Here is a 19,834-nt window from a genome sequence, read left to right as displayed (position 1 = left end):
AAAAACACATAAAAAACGAAATAAAATTAATGTCTGTTTTTTATTGCGAGGAATAGGAATTCTTTCTTCACAACATCCCCTTTTCGATGAAAAAAGTTCCAAATTTTAAACAATAACTAGGCTTACGCATGAGGACGATTAATCTGTGATCTGTTGGGTAAGTTGCGTTCGAGCAATTCTATAAAACGTATTGTCCGTTGGTCGGTCTCTAATGCTTCAAATTGAAATAGCCTTTGAATCGTTAAACATACACATTGAATGGACGCATGTTACATTATGTACGTTGTAACATCTTATAAGATGTTCTGTTCGTCGGTCTTTCATCACATTTAAGTGGGATGAATATCATGATTGTAGCGAGTATACTTAACAGAGCATGAAGTAAAAAAATGACGCCGAAAAATAGAAAAGTGAATAAATAAGAAAAACTAGCAAAAAGAGAATAGCATAGATGACAATATCATGACTTTATTACAATCTTGAATACAATATAAGTAAGGAAAATATTAAGATTAGCTTATTAAAAAGATATTTCATTTAGATTAAAAAGTAGACGAAAATGCTTAGCCATCCCTTCCTTCCAACGGGATGCTATCCTGTGTGTGAACACCTCGAACACAAAATATAATTATGAATTTAAATTGAGGGATAATTTTTGCATATATTCGAACTTCATAGGGCAGTTAAGTATTTTTTTTAGGTCTAACTCAAATTCGACAGACAAAAACCTTTGTAAAATTAAAACACACAGAATGTATCCCCGATAGTAATAAATAAATAAATAAATAAAATAACGAATAATATTAAAACGTTACAATGGCCTGGACATGAGGGAGACATTTTCTGTCAAATTTTATGGCCTCTACCAATCACAATCAAGAATTTGTTGTTTCTGTCTGTTGTGAAGATAAACTTGTTGTAATTAGACTATTTGCCGATTTTACAATTTTTGGGTTTATTTTTATTAGATTTTTCTTCTATTTTTCAAAATAGAATTAACCTTTAAGTGGGTAATCATTGTAATTCGCGGGTGTCAAATTATGTGAAAAGACGATTAGGATTATGTCATGATGACCGTATTGTAATTAAATCGATTTTTCATTGCGTATTAATAATTAAAACACATTTTAACACTATTTAAATTATAAGCGATACAAATCGAGCAAAACGATCAGCATGATTATGAAACAATGTTAATCGATATGCAGTTTGATTCGATTAAAACAAATCAGGTTGTCACCGTCGCTGATCGATTGTGTCGTTTGTTCAAAAGAGAAGAAAATAGATAAATCTTAATATTTGATTAAAAAGAAAGTAACCGTTTGTTTCGTTATAAAAGGAACTGAGTTTAAGTAATTTGTTTTGTTGAATTAAATAAACAATATGACTTGTAAAAGAACGTGATTTAGTCTTATATTTTAAACGGGACCGATTTTGTATGAAATTATTGATATGTTAGTGTGTTTTAGTTAATAAATATATCAATTGTAATACTTGATTTGTGAAAAAGAAAGCATTCGATTTACTTCTTTGTTGTAGATTTAAACGGACTCTTTCGCTGAAATGTATTTTTATTGAATTGTTCCTTGGTTTGAATTTGGTTTGAAAAGAGAATATAAGAAACAATGTTACGGCATGGTTTGAAAAAAAAAAAAACTTACGATGGTTCTAGTCGACGTGTTAGGAGTTGCTTTAAGTTGTGTTTGTGAAAATTTGTAAGTGTTTGATTATTTTTCTATCATTCTGTATTTTAACTTTCCAGTCAAGTGTGCCCTATATTGGAAATCTATCGATTATACTGGCAGATCAAAAGTGTTTTATGTCCGATGTCATACTTAATATTGAATAGATTTGTGCTCCAAATATTTCGTTATGTCATGATATAAAAACAAAATATCGTTCATATATATTACAATCTATTTGCGACGTTAATCTCAACGTTTACATTAAAATGTAGTGTATATATTGTAGTGCTATATTTTATCTTTCCAAGAGTGAAGAAAAACTCCTAACTTGAGACAGTTTTAAATTTTGTCTCAATCTAGAGTACCCCTTTTGTGGAATTGAATTTTCTTCAGATTCAAAACTGACATATGCCTATGTGTGTGGAGAGGCAAGTAAGGATGATGGCGCCAAAAGAACACGTGCAACATAGATGAAAGTCCAGAAATTCTACAAAAGAAACACCCTACAAATTTCTTATACCAAACGTAGTAGAATTTAATGATCTTATATATATATATATATATATATATATATATATATATATATATATATATATATATACATATATATATATAATTTAAAGGAGATTAGAACAATAAAAATAAAGAGCTGAGTGTATTTCAATGTAACAGTGAAATTACTAGTTTAATTAAAATACAGGAAAGAGAAAGTGCTCGTTGTAATTTAGATATATAATAAGCTCGATAGGTAAATATCCTAGAGCTAATTCAATATTAAGTAATGTGATTGATTATTATCAATCACATTACTTATATATATATATTTATATATATATATATATATATATATATATATATATATATATATATATATATATATATATATATATTACATTTAACGTGCAAAACTTAACTTGTGAATGTCATTCTCTTTAAAGATGTATTTACGACACCCAGATATAAGTAGCCGCTGGCGCATAAATGCAAGACTTAGCTCTTGTAAAATTTCTACAACATTACTACAGCGAATTTTGATGTGGTGTTCGAGGTTGGTATTTCGAACGTAGAGCAAGCTATAAGAATATTTCATTCTTCTAACTTTTCAGGAATTTCAGTCCGTAATGAGGATTGATTTTTCTGTCCCCAGAAAACTGTTACAGAGAAACTTAACACCGTTATCTTTTGCACGATAGATCAATGTGGACAATTATAATAACTATTTTAGAAACCTTAAGCCCATTTTAGTTTTTAATGAGTAGTATTACTACTACTAAGTAGTATTATTAGTATTATTATTAGTATATTAATAATAATAATAATAATAATAATAATAATAACAATAACAATAATAATAATAATAATAATAATAATAATAATAATAATAAAACGCTGAAAGTTGTATCAATCGAAAAAAATCGTGGCAACAATAATTCAAACTTTCAGATCTCGTGTAAAAAAACAAACTTTCGAATCAAAATAGTCATTGTTCTGTTGCGGTTAACTTATTTATCGCATTTCCATCGTTAACCGCCTAGGTTGAGCGGACGTATGCTTAAAAAATCCGTTCTTGTTTATAGCCGTTGTGCTATTCAGGCCCCACCTAGGTCCATAAAACCTATTGCATTTTTATAACCGTATCAGAAGATTTGTGGACCAATGAAACACGAGCTTGTTTCGCCCGAACGGATCACCGTGCACTCATTGGCTTTTCCTGCCGGCTGACGTCAACATCTCAACTTCAGTCATGATTGTCAATTTCGTTTCTCATTTCATTTTCCATCTTCACAGAGTCAACTATTTGTCATGTTGGTTTAAAGGCTGATTTTAAGACGACGATTCGCTTCCATAAATGACTGTAAAAAAAAATAAATAAAGAGATCTCGTAACTAACAGATGAGTGGGGAGAATGTGATGAAACCACTTCCCCTTAATTATCTTGCTTGCTTCAATACGATCAAACACTTAACATTACCCTAAATTCTTTTAGATTTAACGCGTTTCTTCTTATTTTATCCATCCATCTTATATCTTCAGACTAACTGGTCTTCTATCCGAGAGACCATATATAACTCCTAAAAGGAAAGAGCAGAAGCGCAAAAAGACGGCCGATTTTGTTGATAGAACATTAGTTCTATCACCAACAAAATCATTAAAGAATGATATAGACAAAGAATTATTTTTATTGACAACGCGTAAGATACAGTGACTGAAAGATAATAAAACACGTGCCTTTTCTAGAAAACTACGGAGAAAACTACTTGTAAATAGTAAGAGAAACCTGATAAAAAATAGCAAATCTGACAACTAATCTGGATCACCCAAACTTCTTAAAAGGATTAAGTTAATTAATTCCCCACAATTGTATTCTTTTCTAATTTAGGTTGTCGTTTATTAACAACATATCAAAACAGCAAATACGAGTGTGCTTCAGGGGTTGATCTTTGGATTTTTTTATTATTGATATTAATTAACACCTTTCTGTAAAATTGTGGCCAGGATGGGTATATTTGCTAATGGTATTCTATAAAAGGCGCGAGGAACAAAACGGAAGTACACACATGCCCTAGTACATATATGTAATAGTAGGAACCTTACAATGCAACCTAATAGAAACATAAGTGGATAGTAACAGATAATGATATTTAGACTAAGCTTTTTGTCTTTTAACAATTAAGATAAATCTTCTGAACTACTTATTCCAATAGCTAATAAGAGTCTATTTTAGAGATCATTGTTTAAACTTCTCGGCTTAATATTAACAGACACCATCAATTGGAACAAATACATTAATTGAACATTTCCGAAACTGCTATCAAGCAAGTTCTAACTTCTATCTCTCGACTAACCTGGCAAGCCGCAGCATTGCTCCACTTCACTACTGAGTTGTGGCCTTCGTAATATTAATATAGAGTGGCATTAAGGCTCGTGAAATGAAAAATGACGTAATCGCTGAGGTCCCAGCAGGTAAATCCTGTCGAACAGTCAGGTTGGCAATAATGAATAAAAAAATTACAAGCATTAAAAAACTAAAAAATTCCATTAAAAAAGATAAAAATACAAAACACCATGACTTACACTAAAACGCATTCACTATTTAAAAATATCAAATCAGAAAGACTGAGTTTTTCTGTTAAAAGTAATTAAATATTTCGCTGTTTTATAGATTTTATAATTACACATGTTTTATTATTTAATAGATTTTAATTGTTTAATTGTTTATTTTATAGATTTTATTTTTATCATATAGATTTTATTTTATTTTACAGATTTTATTTTTATTTTATTAATTTTATTTTATTTTACAGATTTTATTTTTATTTTATAGATTAAATTTTTATTATATAGATTAAATTTTTATTTTATAGATTAAATTTTAATTGTATAGATTTTATTTTATTTTATAGATTTTATTTTATTTTATAGATTTTATTTTATTTTATAGATATAGAGATTTTATTTTTATATTAGATGTATAGATTGAATTTTTATTTTATAGATTTAATTTTATTTTATAGATTTAATTTTATTTTATGGATTTTGTTTTTATTTTAGAGATTTTATTTTATTTTATAGATTTTTAATTTTTATTTTATAGATTTTGTTTTTATTTTAGATATATAGATTTAATTTTTATTTTAGATATATAGATTTCATTTTTATTTTATAGATTTTATTTTTATTTTATAGATTTTATTTTTATTTTATAGATTTTATTTTTATTTTATAGATTTTATTTTTATTTTATAGATTTTATTTTTATTTTATAGATTTTATTTTTATTTTATAGATTTTATTTTTATTTTATAGATTTCATTTTTATTTTATAGATTTTATTTTTATTTTATAGATTTTATTTTTATTTTATAGATTTTATTTTTATTTTATAGATTTTATTTTTATTTTATAGATTTTATTTTTATTTTATAGATTTTATTTTTATTTTATAGATTTTATTTTTATTTTATAGATTTTTTTTTATTTTATAGATTTTATTTTTATTTTATAGATTTTATTTTTATTTTATAGATTTCATTTTTATTTTATAGATTTTATTTTTATTTTATAGATTTTATTTTTATGTTATAGATTTTATTTTTATTTTATAGATTTAATTTTTATTTTATAGATTTAATTTTTATTTTATAGATTTTATTTTTATTTTATAGATTTTATTTTTATTTTATAGATTTCATTTTTATTTTATAGATTTTATTTTTATTTTATAGATTTTATTTTTATTTTATAGATTTTATTTATATTTTATAGATTTTATTTTTATTTTATAGATTTTATTTTTATTTTATAGATTTTATTTTTATGTTATGGATTTTATTTTTATTTTATAGATTTTATTTTATTTTATCGATTTTATTTTACAGATTTAATTTTTATTTTATAGGTTTAATTTTTATTTTATAGATTTAATTTTTATTTTATAGATTTTATTTTATGTTATAGATTTAATTTTTATTTTATAGATTTAATTTTTATTTTAGATATATAGATTGTATTTATATTTTATAGATTTTATTTTTATTTTATAGATTTTATTTTTATTTTATAGATTTTATATTTATTTTATTTTTATTTTATAGATTTAATTTTTATTTTAAAGATTTTTTATTATTTTAGAGATTTATTTTTATTTTATAGATTTTATTTTTATTTTTGATAAATAGATTGTATTTTTATTTTATAGATTAAATTTTTATTTTATAGATTTAATTTTACTTTTATAGATTTAATTTTACTTTTATAGATTTAATTTTTATTTTATAGATTTAATTTTTATTTTATAGATTTTATTTTTTTAGATATATAGATTGTATTTTTATTTTATAGATTTTATTTTATTTTATTTTATAGATTTTATTTTTATTTTATAGATTTAATTTTATTTTATAGATTTTCTTACTATTTTATAGATTTTATTTTTATTTTATTGATTTTATTTTTATTTTATAAATTTTATTTTTATTTTATATATTTTATTTTTATTTTATAGATTTTATTTTTATTTTATAGATTTTATTTTATTTTATAGATATAGAGATTTTATTTTTATATTAGATGTATAGATTGAATTTTTATTTTATAGATTTAATTTTATTTTATAGATTTAATTTTTATTTTATAGATTTAGTTTTTATTTTATAGATTTAATTTTATTTTATAGATTTAATTTTATTTTATGGATTTTGTTTTTATTTTAGAGATTTTATTTAATTTTATAGATTTTTAATTTTTATTTTATAGATTTTGTTTTTATTTTAGATATATAGATTTAATTTTTATTTTAGATATATAGATTTCATTTTTATTTTATAGATTTTATTTTTATTTTATAGATTTTATTTTTATTTTATAGATTTTATTTTTATTTTATAGATTTTATTTTTATTTTATAGATTTTATTTTTATTTTATAGATTTTATTTTTATTTTATAGATTTTATTTTTATTTTATAGATTTTATTTTTATTTTATAGATTTTATTTTTATTTTATAGATTTTATTTTTATTTTATAGATTTTATTTTTATTTTAGATATATAGATTGTATTTATATTTTATAGATTTTATTTTTATTTTATAGATTTTATTTTTATTTTAAAGATTTTTTATTATTTTAGAGATTTATTTTTATTTTATAGATTTTATTTTTATTTTTGATAAATAGATTGTATTTTTATTTTATAGATTAAATTTTTATTTTATAGAGTTAATTTTACTTTTATAGATTTAATTTTACTTTTATATATTTAATTTTTATTTTATAGATTTAATTTTTATTTTATAGAATTTATTTTTTTAGATATATAGATTGTATTTTTATTTTATAGATTTTATTTTATTTTATTTTATAGATTTTATTTTTATTTTATAGATTTTATTTTATTTTATAGATTTTATTACTATTTTATAGATTTTATTTTTATTTTATTGATTTTATTTTTATTTTATAAATTTTATTTTTATTTTATAGATTTTATTTTTATTTTATAGATTTTACTTTTATTTTATAGATTTTATTTTTATTTTATAGATTTTATTTATATTTTATATATTTTATTTATATTTTATAGATTTTATTTTATTTTATAGATTTTATTTATATATTATAGATTTAATTTTATTTTATAGATTTTAATTTTATTTTATAGATTTTATTTTTATTTTATAGAATTTATTTTTATTTTATCGATTTTATTTATATTTTATAGATTTTATTTATATTTTATAGATTTTATTTTATTTTATAGATTTTATTTATATTTTATACATTTAATTTTTATTTTATTGATTTAATTTTTATTTTATAGATTTTATTTTATGTTATAGATGTTATTTATATTTTATAGATTTTATTATTATTTTATAGATTTTATTTTTATTTTATAGATTGTATTTTTATTTTATAGATTTTATTTTTATTTTATAGATTTTATCTTTTTTTATAGATTTGATTTTTATTTTATAGATTCTATTTTTATTTTATAGATTTTATTTAATTTATAGATTTTATTTTATTTTATAGATTTTATTTAATTTTTATATATTTTATTTTTATTTCATAGATTCTCTTTTTCTTTTATAGATTTTATTTACATTTTATAGATTTAATGTTTTTTATAGATTTTATTTTATTTTATAGATTTATTTTTATTGAGTCGATTTTATTTTTATTTTACAGATTTTATTTTTATTTTATAGATTCTATTTTTCTTTATAGATTTTATTTACATTTTATAGATTTAATGTTTTTTATAGATGTTATTTTATTTTATAGATTTATTTTTATTGAATCGATTTTATTTTTATTTTATAGATTTTATTTTTATTTTATAGATTTAATGTTTTTTATAGATTTTATTTTATTTTATAGATTTTATTTTGATTTTATAGATTCTATTTTTCTTTTATAGATTTTATTTACATTTTATAGATTTAATGTTTTTTATAGATTTTATTGTATTTTATAGATTTATTTTTATTGAATCGATTTTATTTTTATTTTATAGATGTTATTTTATTTTATAGATTTTATTTTTATTGTATCGATTTTATTTTTATTTTATAGATTTTATTTTTATTTTTTAGATTTTATTTTTCTTGAATAGAGTTTATTTTTCTTTTATAGATTGTATTTTTATTTTATAGATTTTATTTTATTTTATGGATTTAATTTTTATTTTATTGATTTAATTTTTATTTTATAGATTTTTTTTTTATTTATAGATTTTATTTTTATTTTATTTATTTTATTTTTATTTTATTTATTTTATTTTATGTTATAGATTTTATTTTTATTTTATTTATTTTATTTTTATTTAATAGATTTTATTTTTACTTTATAGATTTTATTTACATTTTATAGATTTTATTTTATTTTATAGATTTAATTTAATTTAATAGATTTAATGTTTTTTATAGATTTTATTTTTATTTTATTGATTTTATTTGTATTTTATAGATTTTATTTATATTTTATAGATTTTATTTTATTTTATAGATTTTATTTATATTTTATAGATTTTATTTATATTTTATAGATTTTATTTTTATTTTATAGATTTTATTTTATTTTATAGATTTAATTTTTTATTTTATTGATTTAATTTTTATTTTATAGATTTTATATTATTTTAATGATTTTATTACTATTTTATATATTTAATTTTATTTTTATTGATTTTATTTTATTTTATGGATTTTATTTTTATTTTATAGATTTTATTTTTATTTTATAGATTTTATTTTTACTTTATAGATTTTATTTTTATTTTATAGATGTTATTTATATTTTATTGATTTTATTTTATTTTATAGATTTTATTTTTATTGATTTTATTTTATGTTATAGATTTTATTTTTATGTTATAGATTTTATTTTTATTTTATAGATTTTATTTTAATTTTATAGATTTTATTTTAATTTTATAGATTTTATTTTATTTTATAGATTTTATTTTTATTTTATAGATTTTATTTATATTTTATAGATTTTATTTTTTATTTTTAGATTTAATTTTTGTTTTATAGATTTTATTTTTAATTTTTTAGATTTAATTTTTATTTTATAGATTTTAATTATATTTTATAGATTTTATTTTATTTTATAGATTTTATTTTATTTTATAGATTTTATTTTATTTTATAGATTTTATTTTATTTTATAGATTTTATTTTTATTTTACAGATTTTATTTTTATTTTATAGATTTTATTTTTATTTTATAGATTTTATTTACCTTTTATAGATTTTATTTTATTTTATGGATTCAATTTAATTTTATAGATTTAATGTGTTTATAGATTTTATTTTATTTTATAGATTTTATTTTTATTGTATAGATTTTATTTTTATTGTATCGATTTTATTTTTATTTTATAGATTTTATTTTTATTTTATAGATTTCGTTTTTATTTTATAGATTTTAGTTTTATTTTATAGATGGTATTTTTATTTTTAGATTTTATTTTTATTTTATAGATTTTATTTTTATTTGATAGATTTTAATTTTATTTTATAGATTTTGTTTCATTTTATAGATTTTGTTTCATTTTATAGATTTTATTTCATTTTATAGATTTTATTTTTATTTTATAGATTTTATTTTTACTTTATAGATTTTATTTTTATTTTATAGATGTTATTTATATTTTATTGATTTTATTTTATTTTATAGATTTTATTTTTATTGATTTTATTTTATGTTATAGATTTTATTTTTATGTTATAGATTTTATTTTTATTTTATAGATTTTATTTTAATTTTATAGATTTTATTTTAATTTTATAGATTTTATTTTATTTTATAGATTTTATTTTTATTTTATAGATTTTATTTATATTTTATAGATTTTATTTTTTATTTTTAGATTTAATTTTTGTTTTATAGATTTTATTTTTAATTTTTTAGATTTAATTTTTATTTTATAGATTTTAATTATATTTTATAGATTTTATTTTATTTTATAGATTTTATTTTATTTTATAGATTTTATTTTATTTTATAGATTTTATTTTATTTTATAGATTTTATTTTTATTTTACAGATTTTATTTTTATTTTATAGATTTTATTTTTATTTTATAGATTTTATTTACATTTTATAGATTTTATTTTATTTTATAGATTCAATTTAATTTTATAGATTTAATGTGTTTATAGATTTTATTTTATTTTATAGATTTTATTTTTATTGTATAGATTTTATTTTTATTGTATCGATTTTATTTTTATTTTATAGATTTTATTTTTATTTTATAGATTTCGTTTTTATTTTATAGATTTTAGTTTTATTTTATAGATGGTATTTTTATTTTTAGATTTTATTTTTATTTTATAGATTTTATTTTTATTTGATAGATTTTAATTTTATTTTATAGATTTTGTTTCATTTTATAGATTTTGTTTCATTTTATAGATTTTATTTCATTTTATAGATTTTATTTTCATTTTATAGATTTTATTTTTAATTTATAGATTTTTTTTTATTTTATAGATTTAATCTTTATTTTATAGATTTTATTTTTATTTTATAGATTTTATTTTATTTTATAGATTTTATTTTTACTTTATAGATTTTATTTTTTTTTATAGATTTTATTTTATTTTATAGATTTTATTTTTATTGAATCGATTTTATTTTTATTTTATAGATTTTATTTTTATTTTATAGATTTTATTTTATTTTATAGATTTTATTTTATTTTATAGATTTTATTTTTATTTTATAGATTTTATTTTTATTTTAAAGATTTTATTTTTATTGAATCGATTTTATTTTTATTTTATAGATTTTATTTATATTTTATAGATTTTATTTTATTTTATAGATTTTGTTTTTATTTTATAGATTTTATTGTTATTTTATAGATTTTAATTTTATTTTATAGATTTTATTTTATTTTATAGATTTTATTTTTAATGTATAGATTTTGTTTTATTTTATAGATGGAATGTTTTTTTTTTAGATTTTATTTTTATTTTATAGATTTTATTTATATTTTATAGATTTTATTTTTATTTTATAGATTTTATTTTATTTTTTAGATTTTATTTTTATTTTATAGATTTTATTTTTATTTGTAGATTTTATTTTTATTTGATAGATTTTATTTATATTTTTTAGATTTTATTTTATTTTATAGATTTTATTTTTATTTCATAGATTTCATTTTTATTTTATAGATTTTATTTTTATTTTAGATATATAGATTTTATTTTTATTTGATAGATTTCATTTTTATTTCATAGATTTTATTTTATTTTATAGATTTTATTTTTATTTTGTAGATTTTATTTTATTTTTTAGATTTTATTTTTATTTGATAGATTTTATTTTTATTTTTTAGATTTAATTTTTATTTTATAGATTTTATTTTATTTTATAGATTTTATTTTTATTTTTTAGATTTTATTTTATTTTATAGATTTTATTTTATTTTATAGATTTTATTTTTATTTCATAGATTTTATTTTATTTTATAGATTTTATTTTTATTTTATAGATTTTATTTTATTTTATAGATTTTATTTTTATTTGATAGATTTTATTTTTATTTCATAGATTTTATTTTATTTTATAGATTTTATTTTTATTTTATAGATTTTATTTTATTTTATAGATTTTATTTTTATTTGATAGATTTTATTTTTATTTTTTAGATTTTATTTTTATTTTATAGATTTTATTTTTATTTGATAGATTTTATTTTTTTTTTTTAGATTTTATTTTTTTTTTTTAGATTTTATTTTTATTTTAGATATATAGATTTTATTTTTATTTTATAGATTTTATTTTATTTTATAGATTTTATTTTATTTGATAGATTTTATTTTTATTTTTTAGATTTTATTTTATTTTATAGATTTTATTTTATTTGATAGATTTAATTTTTATTTTTTAGATTTTATTTTTATTTTAGATATATAAATTTTATTTTTATTTTATAGATTTTATTTTATTTTATAGATTTTATTTTATTTGATAGATTTTATTTTTATTTTTTAGATTTTATTTTATTTTATAGATTTTATTTTATTTGATAGATTTAATTTTTATTTTTTAGATTTTATTTTTATTTTAGATATATAAATTTTATTTTTAGTTTATAGATTTTACTTGTTTAATTGTTTCATTGGTTGTATAATTAAACATTTTTGTAATTAAACATTTTTGTAATTAAACATTTCGATTGTTTTAGTGATTTTATTTTATACGTTCATTATTTACTTATAGATAAAGAAATTAAAAGAAACACGGTTCGATTTATAGTAAACAAAGCTGTATTTTATATAAATTATAAAATCTGCATGTAAAATCCGTATGTTTGAAGCAAAAGACCATACAATATTGCAAAACATAAAATTTAGGTAATAAACAAGTATTAAACAATTAAATTTATATAAAGCGATAAATATTTTAACTAGCAGGAACCGTTAACCTGCATTGCCTTGTAGAAGCATGCCCCGCCGGCGTAAAAAGCTTAAGTAGCGCTTTTGTTGGTATTCCCCAACAACCAACCGCCTAACCCCAAAGCTCCTCATGTTAAGTACGGCTTTTGTAATAGACACTCCCAACATCATCATGCTAAGAATGGCTTTTGGAATGGACACTCTCAACCATCCGTGTTGAGAACGGATGTCGTAATAGACACCTCATTTTGTGAGGGGCGGTTTTTAAAAGTATCTACCCCAAATTTAATCTTTGTAACCGTTGTCATAATCACCACGCGCAAATTGTATAAACCAACCTTGTAATTTTTGGTGTGAAGTATCGGTCGGAAAAATGTAACTGTTTTTGGTGTGCAGTGTCGGTCGGAAAAAATGTAAATGTTGGGTACTTATGTAAGTTTTGTTACTGTGCTGAAATACTGTTATTTTGGAAGCCATTCTGAACATGCTAGCTGAGAGTGTTTTGTAAGTATTCCGTGTTGACCTTTAAGATCCCCTTTAAGTTATAGGGTCTGCATCAATCAAGAAAAAAAACCTGTAAAAAAAGAAAGAAAAGGGAACGTCGGTGACTACATTGCCCGACAACTTCTATTAAATATTAGTCTTTTCATAACGCAAATAGGTAACAAATACGTATGCAAACCAAGATTTTTTTAGTTTATTAATTTCGCAACTGTAGTTTTTATAAAATAACTTCTTGCTTGATTAAACTCAACGGGATTTTTTTTATTCTAATAGTAAAAAATAAAGTTATATTGATTAATATTCTAAAAACTACCTATTAGCATACGATGATGTGTCTTTTCATATAAACGCAAATAGTTTACAAATAACATAGGTAATCGATAATATTTTTTATTCGAAAAACTACTTATTTGCAGACAATGTAAAAGCGATCTTGGTTCTCGTGACTCTTTTGCCTCCCAATTTTTCGTCTGGTAAAATTTTCATCATGTGATTACGGTGTAGCAACAATAAAAGACACCATATAATCAAGTGTCGCTTGTTATGGATTTAGCTGAATACGATATTAAAAATCACTTTTTTGGTAATTATGCACTTATGTTACCGTGGTGACGGGTGTTATCTAACTATTCTGTACTTTCACCATACAATTAAATTAAAAAAAAAGATATCGTAAAACTTGAATTTATAAAATCATTTTATTTTATATATATTTGGAGGGGGGATTGACTTAGCGTGCGTGCACTTATGTTACCGAACTGGTGAGCGTATTGTAACTACTCTGTATTTAAGCCTAACAATTTAATTAAAAAATGCAAAACTTGGATTTAAGTTGAAAATACTATTTAAAAAATAACACGGTAACATAAGTGCATAAGCATTACTTTATTTTACATATTGATTTCAAAAGGAAACTTTGAATAAATTCACAATGATTTATGTTGTGGTAGGATCTACCTAATTAACATACGTTGAGTGTCAACTATATAAACATGGTTGGTACCGTAAAGACGGGAGAGACCCAACGAGAGACTCAGAGACACGAGATCAAGATTCGACGACCACCCAGCCGAAAACTTCTGCAGGGATGGTCTCTCCATGACTATACCAATGCACTTTATGTAAATATTGTATATACTTTCTTGTTTTCAATATATCTGTTCTACTTTAATTTTGTGTTGTAGTTATTTATTTCATGTGTTCAGTCGAGATTCAAAAATAGCGATAAAGGATTCAGAACTTTATGACATTTAAAAGTCGTTAAAAGACGACCAAGCATTAAGGAATTTTCACTCAGAAAAAAATTAAAATATGTCGTTACACTAACAACGGTGACTTTAAATTGAAAAAAAAAATAAAACGTTTTTTGCAATGATACACCTTAAAACTGGTTCGACTACTTAAACATACATGGAATTAAAATACGCACGAATACACCGTGTCAACTTTGAAAATTTAAGGAATTTAAAATGTATTTGGTTATTTGTTCAAATCTATTGTGACTGATAATAAATCAAAATTGGAAGTATTGTTGATAAAATACGTGAACAGAAGTACAGAGAAAAAATAAAGAACGGACAATGAACAATTTCTAAAAAGAAGTTATGAAAACTCGATTTTTTGTGTTGCAAGTGAAATAATTGATATTTGCAGAGAGTAAAAAAAATCACCACAGACTGTTCACAGAAGATAAAAGAATATCAAAAAATGATTATCACCGACTTACGAATGTCAAAATGCAAGACATGAAATAAAAAAGACGTAAGTTGGTTCAATACTTTTTGTTCAACTTATATATTTGTGGCTTACACAAATTAAAATATATTCATTGTTGCATATACATTATTATCTAAACAGAGAAGAATTCTCCAAAATGAGAATTATCCAAAGAAAGTCAACACCGTCAAAATGAACAGTTGGCCCTATTAATAAGAGAACAACAGATAATGCAGCAAAAATATCAAGAAAAACAAAATGAACAGATTGCTTTATTCTTGCAAAAATAAAAGAGGAAAGACAGCAAAAATTTAAAGAAAAACAAGAGGAACAACTAGAAAAACAAAAAGAACGGTTCACGCTCCTGCAATTAGAGAACGTTAAATATAAAAAATAAAAACAACAACAAATGGAATTTCAAACCGAATTTCAAGTCGAATCACACCAAGAAGAAATGTTAACACCCGAAGAAATGCAGAACAAGCATTTAAAAATTCAGCGGTTTACCCTGAAGAAAGTTAACAACCAGGAAAATGAAGGAAATTCTACATATTCTAATAACAGCATATTTAATTCCCTGGAAAGTTTCAACTACGTACCAGACGAATAGAAAACGTTTGCATCGTATTATAAGCGTTATGAGACTATTTTCGCCACAGACTGTGAAAGCTGGTTGAACTCAAAACTCAGTCTATTACTAAAAAAAATTGGTATAACGGAACATAGCAAATTTGTAGATTTTATTCTTCCGATGAAAACAAATGAGTTTGAATTCTCGGAGACAGTTAAATTGCTGAAGGAGCTGTTTGGACCAAATATGTCGCTTTGTCATAAGCGATGGTTATGCATGAATGACTCTAAATCTGATAATCAGGATTACTTAACATATACGTCCATAGTAAATAGATATTGTGGCAGCTTCAGATTGGCTGAGATTATGGTTGAGGATTTCAAGTGCTTAATTTTTGCTCAAGGACTAGTATCAAGTAAGGGTTCCGAAATAAGACGTAGAATCTGAAAAAAACCTTACCTTGCAGAAATTAACAGAATTGCCAGCGGGCCGTAAGTGTAAAGAAAGAGTCTCAAACTTGAAGCTGGCAATGATTATATTAAAATTATAAAAAAGAACAAACACAATATCCATTGGCCAAACAAAAACGACGTATTATAAAATTAGACAAGAAAAATTAAATAAAAAGAATGAGAATGAACAAAATATCCCATCATATAATTGCAGACGTTGCAACGAGAGACACTGGGTGGTAAATTGCCCATTTGCAAATAAAGAAATTTTCGTTTGCAACAAGAAAGGACACAAAAGTTCGTGTTGTTAAACAAAATTCAATAGCCGAATTAGACAAATAAGTTCAAATATCAAACCAGACAAATTTTTGGAAATATGTGACGACTGAAATATTTAGGAAAAAATATCAAATTTCAGCTCGATTTAGGATCAGACCTGACAATAATGAACTATAACACATGGAAATTTTTAAATAGGCCTACGATAATGAAGTCAACGAAACTCGCTTGTATGGTAACTGTCAAGTAAATTAAATTCGAAGGCGAAGTTGTACTTCCCATGAAGCTAAACGGGATCGTTAAAAAAATAAAAGTTTTTATCCGAAAAAAAAAATGGATAAAACTTGTTTGGTACGGTTTTCATTAACGCATTCGAACTGTGTGATAAACATTTAAACTCGTTCTGCAGAAAAATAAAAAGTCCCACGCAAACAAGACAGGACATAAAAGAAGAATTAAAGAAAAACTAATAATAAGTGTCCGAAAGCCTAATTTGAGCTCAAGGAAAATAATATGCCAATATTTAAAAGGAATCGGAAGGTTCCTTTAGCAGTAGTAGAAGAAAATAACGAAGATCTTGAGAGATCGGAAAAAAATTAGAATTATATCGAAAGTAGAAACTAATTCATTGGCTGGCCTGATTGTGTGCACCAAGAAGAAATCAAACCAAATTAGAGTCTATGCTGAATTTTCGACAGGTTTGAACTCAGTGATTAAGGATTGCAATTAGCCGTTGCCGAGTTTAGGAGATTTTCAACAAGCTAAATGGCGGATATATATTTTCAAAAATCGACTTATCGGACGCCTATCTCCAAATTCCCATCAAAAAGGAAGGTTCGAAGTTACTAGGGATAAACACTCATAGTTATTCAAATTCAACAGACTTCCGTTTGGTATTAAAGTGGCACCTGCCATTTTCAAACGAGCGATGGACGTCATGATGAAAGATTTGAACTTTGCGTGCGCCTACTTAGACGATATAGTCAGAAGCGCAAACAGTCGACGAACATCTCGAGCATCTTATTCAAGTATTCAAAACAATTCAGAATTTTGGGTTTAAAGTCAGAGAGTCAAAGTGCGAATTTGGTTTGGAGGAAATTAAATATTTAGGATACATAATCAACAAAAATGGCAGACGACCAGATCCGGACAGGTCCTTTGCAATTAGACATGCAAGCGCCCACTTATTCTACAAAGTTTTCTCGGGTTCGATAATTACTATTAAGCGTTCATTAAAGGAATGCACAATCTAAGAGCTCCGTTGAATGAACTATTGAAACAAGATAAGGCATGGGATTGGACAGTAGAGTGTCCGAAAGCCTTTGAGGAAATCAAGAAAATGCTTACATCCAACCTCTTTTTAACCCATTACAATCCAAAACTGGATATTGTAGTGGCAAGTGACGCCAGTTCATACGGTCTAGGAGCGTGTATCCAACACATAATGCCAGATGATTCAATGAAACCAATTGCAAACGATTGTAGAACACTACTGACAGCAAAGAGAAGTTGGTCACAGATCAAGAAAGATGCTCTCCGTATCATTTTCGCCATAATGAAATTTCATAGATATATCTCCGTCAGGCATTTTTTGCTAGAAACGGATCATAAACCTCTGATCACAATATTTGGGTCGGAGAAAGGTCTACCCGTTTATACGTTTAAATTGATTGTTGAGATGTGGTACCATTCTTCTCAATTTTAACTTTCACATAAAACATCTATCATCTAAAAACATAACTCATGCGGACGGTTTATCAAGACTCGTATTGGTTCAAGAAAAATTCGGAGAATAGAGTATTGCAACTATCAAAGCTGATTATGAGGTAGAAAGCATGATAAACAACATTGTAAGAGAACTGCCAGTTACATTAAATGAAATCAAAACGAAAGCTGAAAATTAATTCATTTTAGACATAAAAAAAATTGTAACACATTATCAAAAAGTGAAGTAGCTCTATTCAACATGTAACGGAGTTTTGTTATATAGTGAGAGAGTAGTTGTTCCGAAAAACTTCCAGAAAAGAATACTGCGGGACTTTCACATGGCTCACCCATGTATCAATTGAATAAAAAGCTTAATGCGGAGTTTTGTATATGGGAAAGACATGGATGTGGATATAGGAAACATCGATGTAAAGGGTGTGCGTTAGCAGCAAAGGCACCAGTCATAGTACACAAGCCATGACCCAAGACGGATCAAGATTACACATCGATTTCGCTGGTCCAGTAGAAGAATATTACTACTAATATTAGTGATAGATATTTCTACAAAATGCCCAGAAGTGCTACACCGCAAGAAGCCTAGGCTAATATCACAACAAACTTTCTACATGAACTTTGTTCGGTTCGGTGTGTCAGTGTATTGTGAGTGACAATGGAACGCAATTGACTTCTGAAGAGTTTAAGGATTTTTGTGAGTTTTACCAAATTAACTACACAACAACGCCGCCGTATCATCCGAGTCCAACGGGCTCACGAAAACTTTGTCGACACCTTAAATCGCGGTCTGAAAAAAAAACGCAGAAGTTCCAACGGACAAGGCGCTTCAGCAGTTCCTACCTGCCCACAGGTGTGAGAGTGTTCTCTTGTTCGGGATTATGCCGAATCAGAGAACACTCTCACACCTGTGGCCAGAAAAGTTAAGTCAGTGTTTGACAAATTCTTGCCGAAAGAGAATGTAGTAAAGAATACCAGGCATACATCTAGACAAAGATTCATATACAAAAACATCGTTGCGTCCTGGGAGCGAGGCACAGTAGACAAGAGAATCGGTGACCTGATTTACATAATTAAAGAGCCAAAAAATACCCATAAAAGGCATTAGAACCAACTAAAAAATTTTACAATACATGAAGAGAGTATACTGGATGAGGAGATCCCATAAGTATTACTTTATGAAACTTTTCAAGTGGAACCTCCGCAAAATTTTCCTGAACTGAGAAGATCCGGTAGGAAACGACAGTTCACAGACCCGTTGAACGTGAATCTAAAACGTAAACGATATTAATAAATTACACTGATGGACATATTCATATAAAGTATGCAAATGGAAGTTACGACGAAAATACCTCATAATCATCATCCCATATATGAAGCCATTTTAAAATCCAAAAGGGACTCCAAGGCTTGCGAGGAGGTTGTTGTGGTAGGATCTACCTAATTAGCATACGTGGAGTGTCAACTATACAAATATGGTTGGTAC

The sequence above is a fragment of the Euprymna scolopes genome, chromosome 32 (genome assembly GCF_053919585.1).
Source record: "Euprymna scolopes isolate OS-2025 chromosome 32, ASM5391958v1, whole genome shotgun sequence".
NCBI lineage: Eukaryota > Metazoa > Mollusca > Cephalopoda > Sepiida > Sepiolidae > Euprymna > Euprymna scolopes.
The sequence above is the reverse complement of the archived record's forward strand: the minus strand, read 5'-3'. Positions refer to the sequence as shown.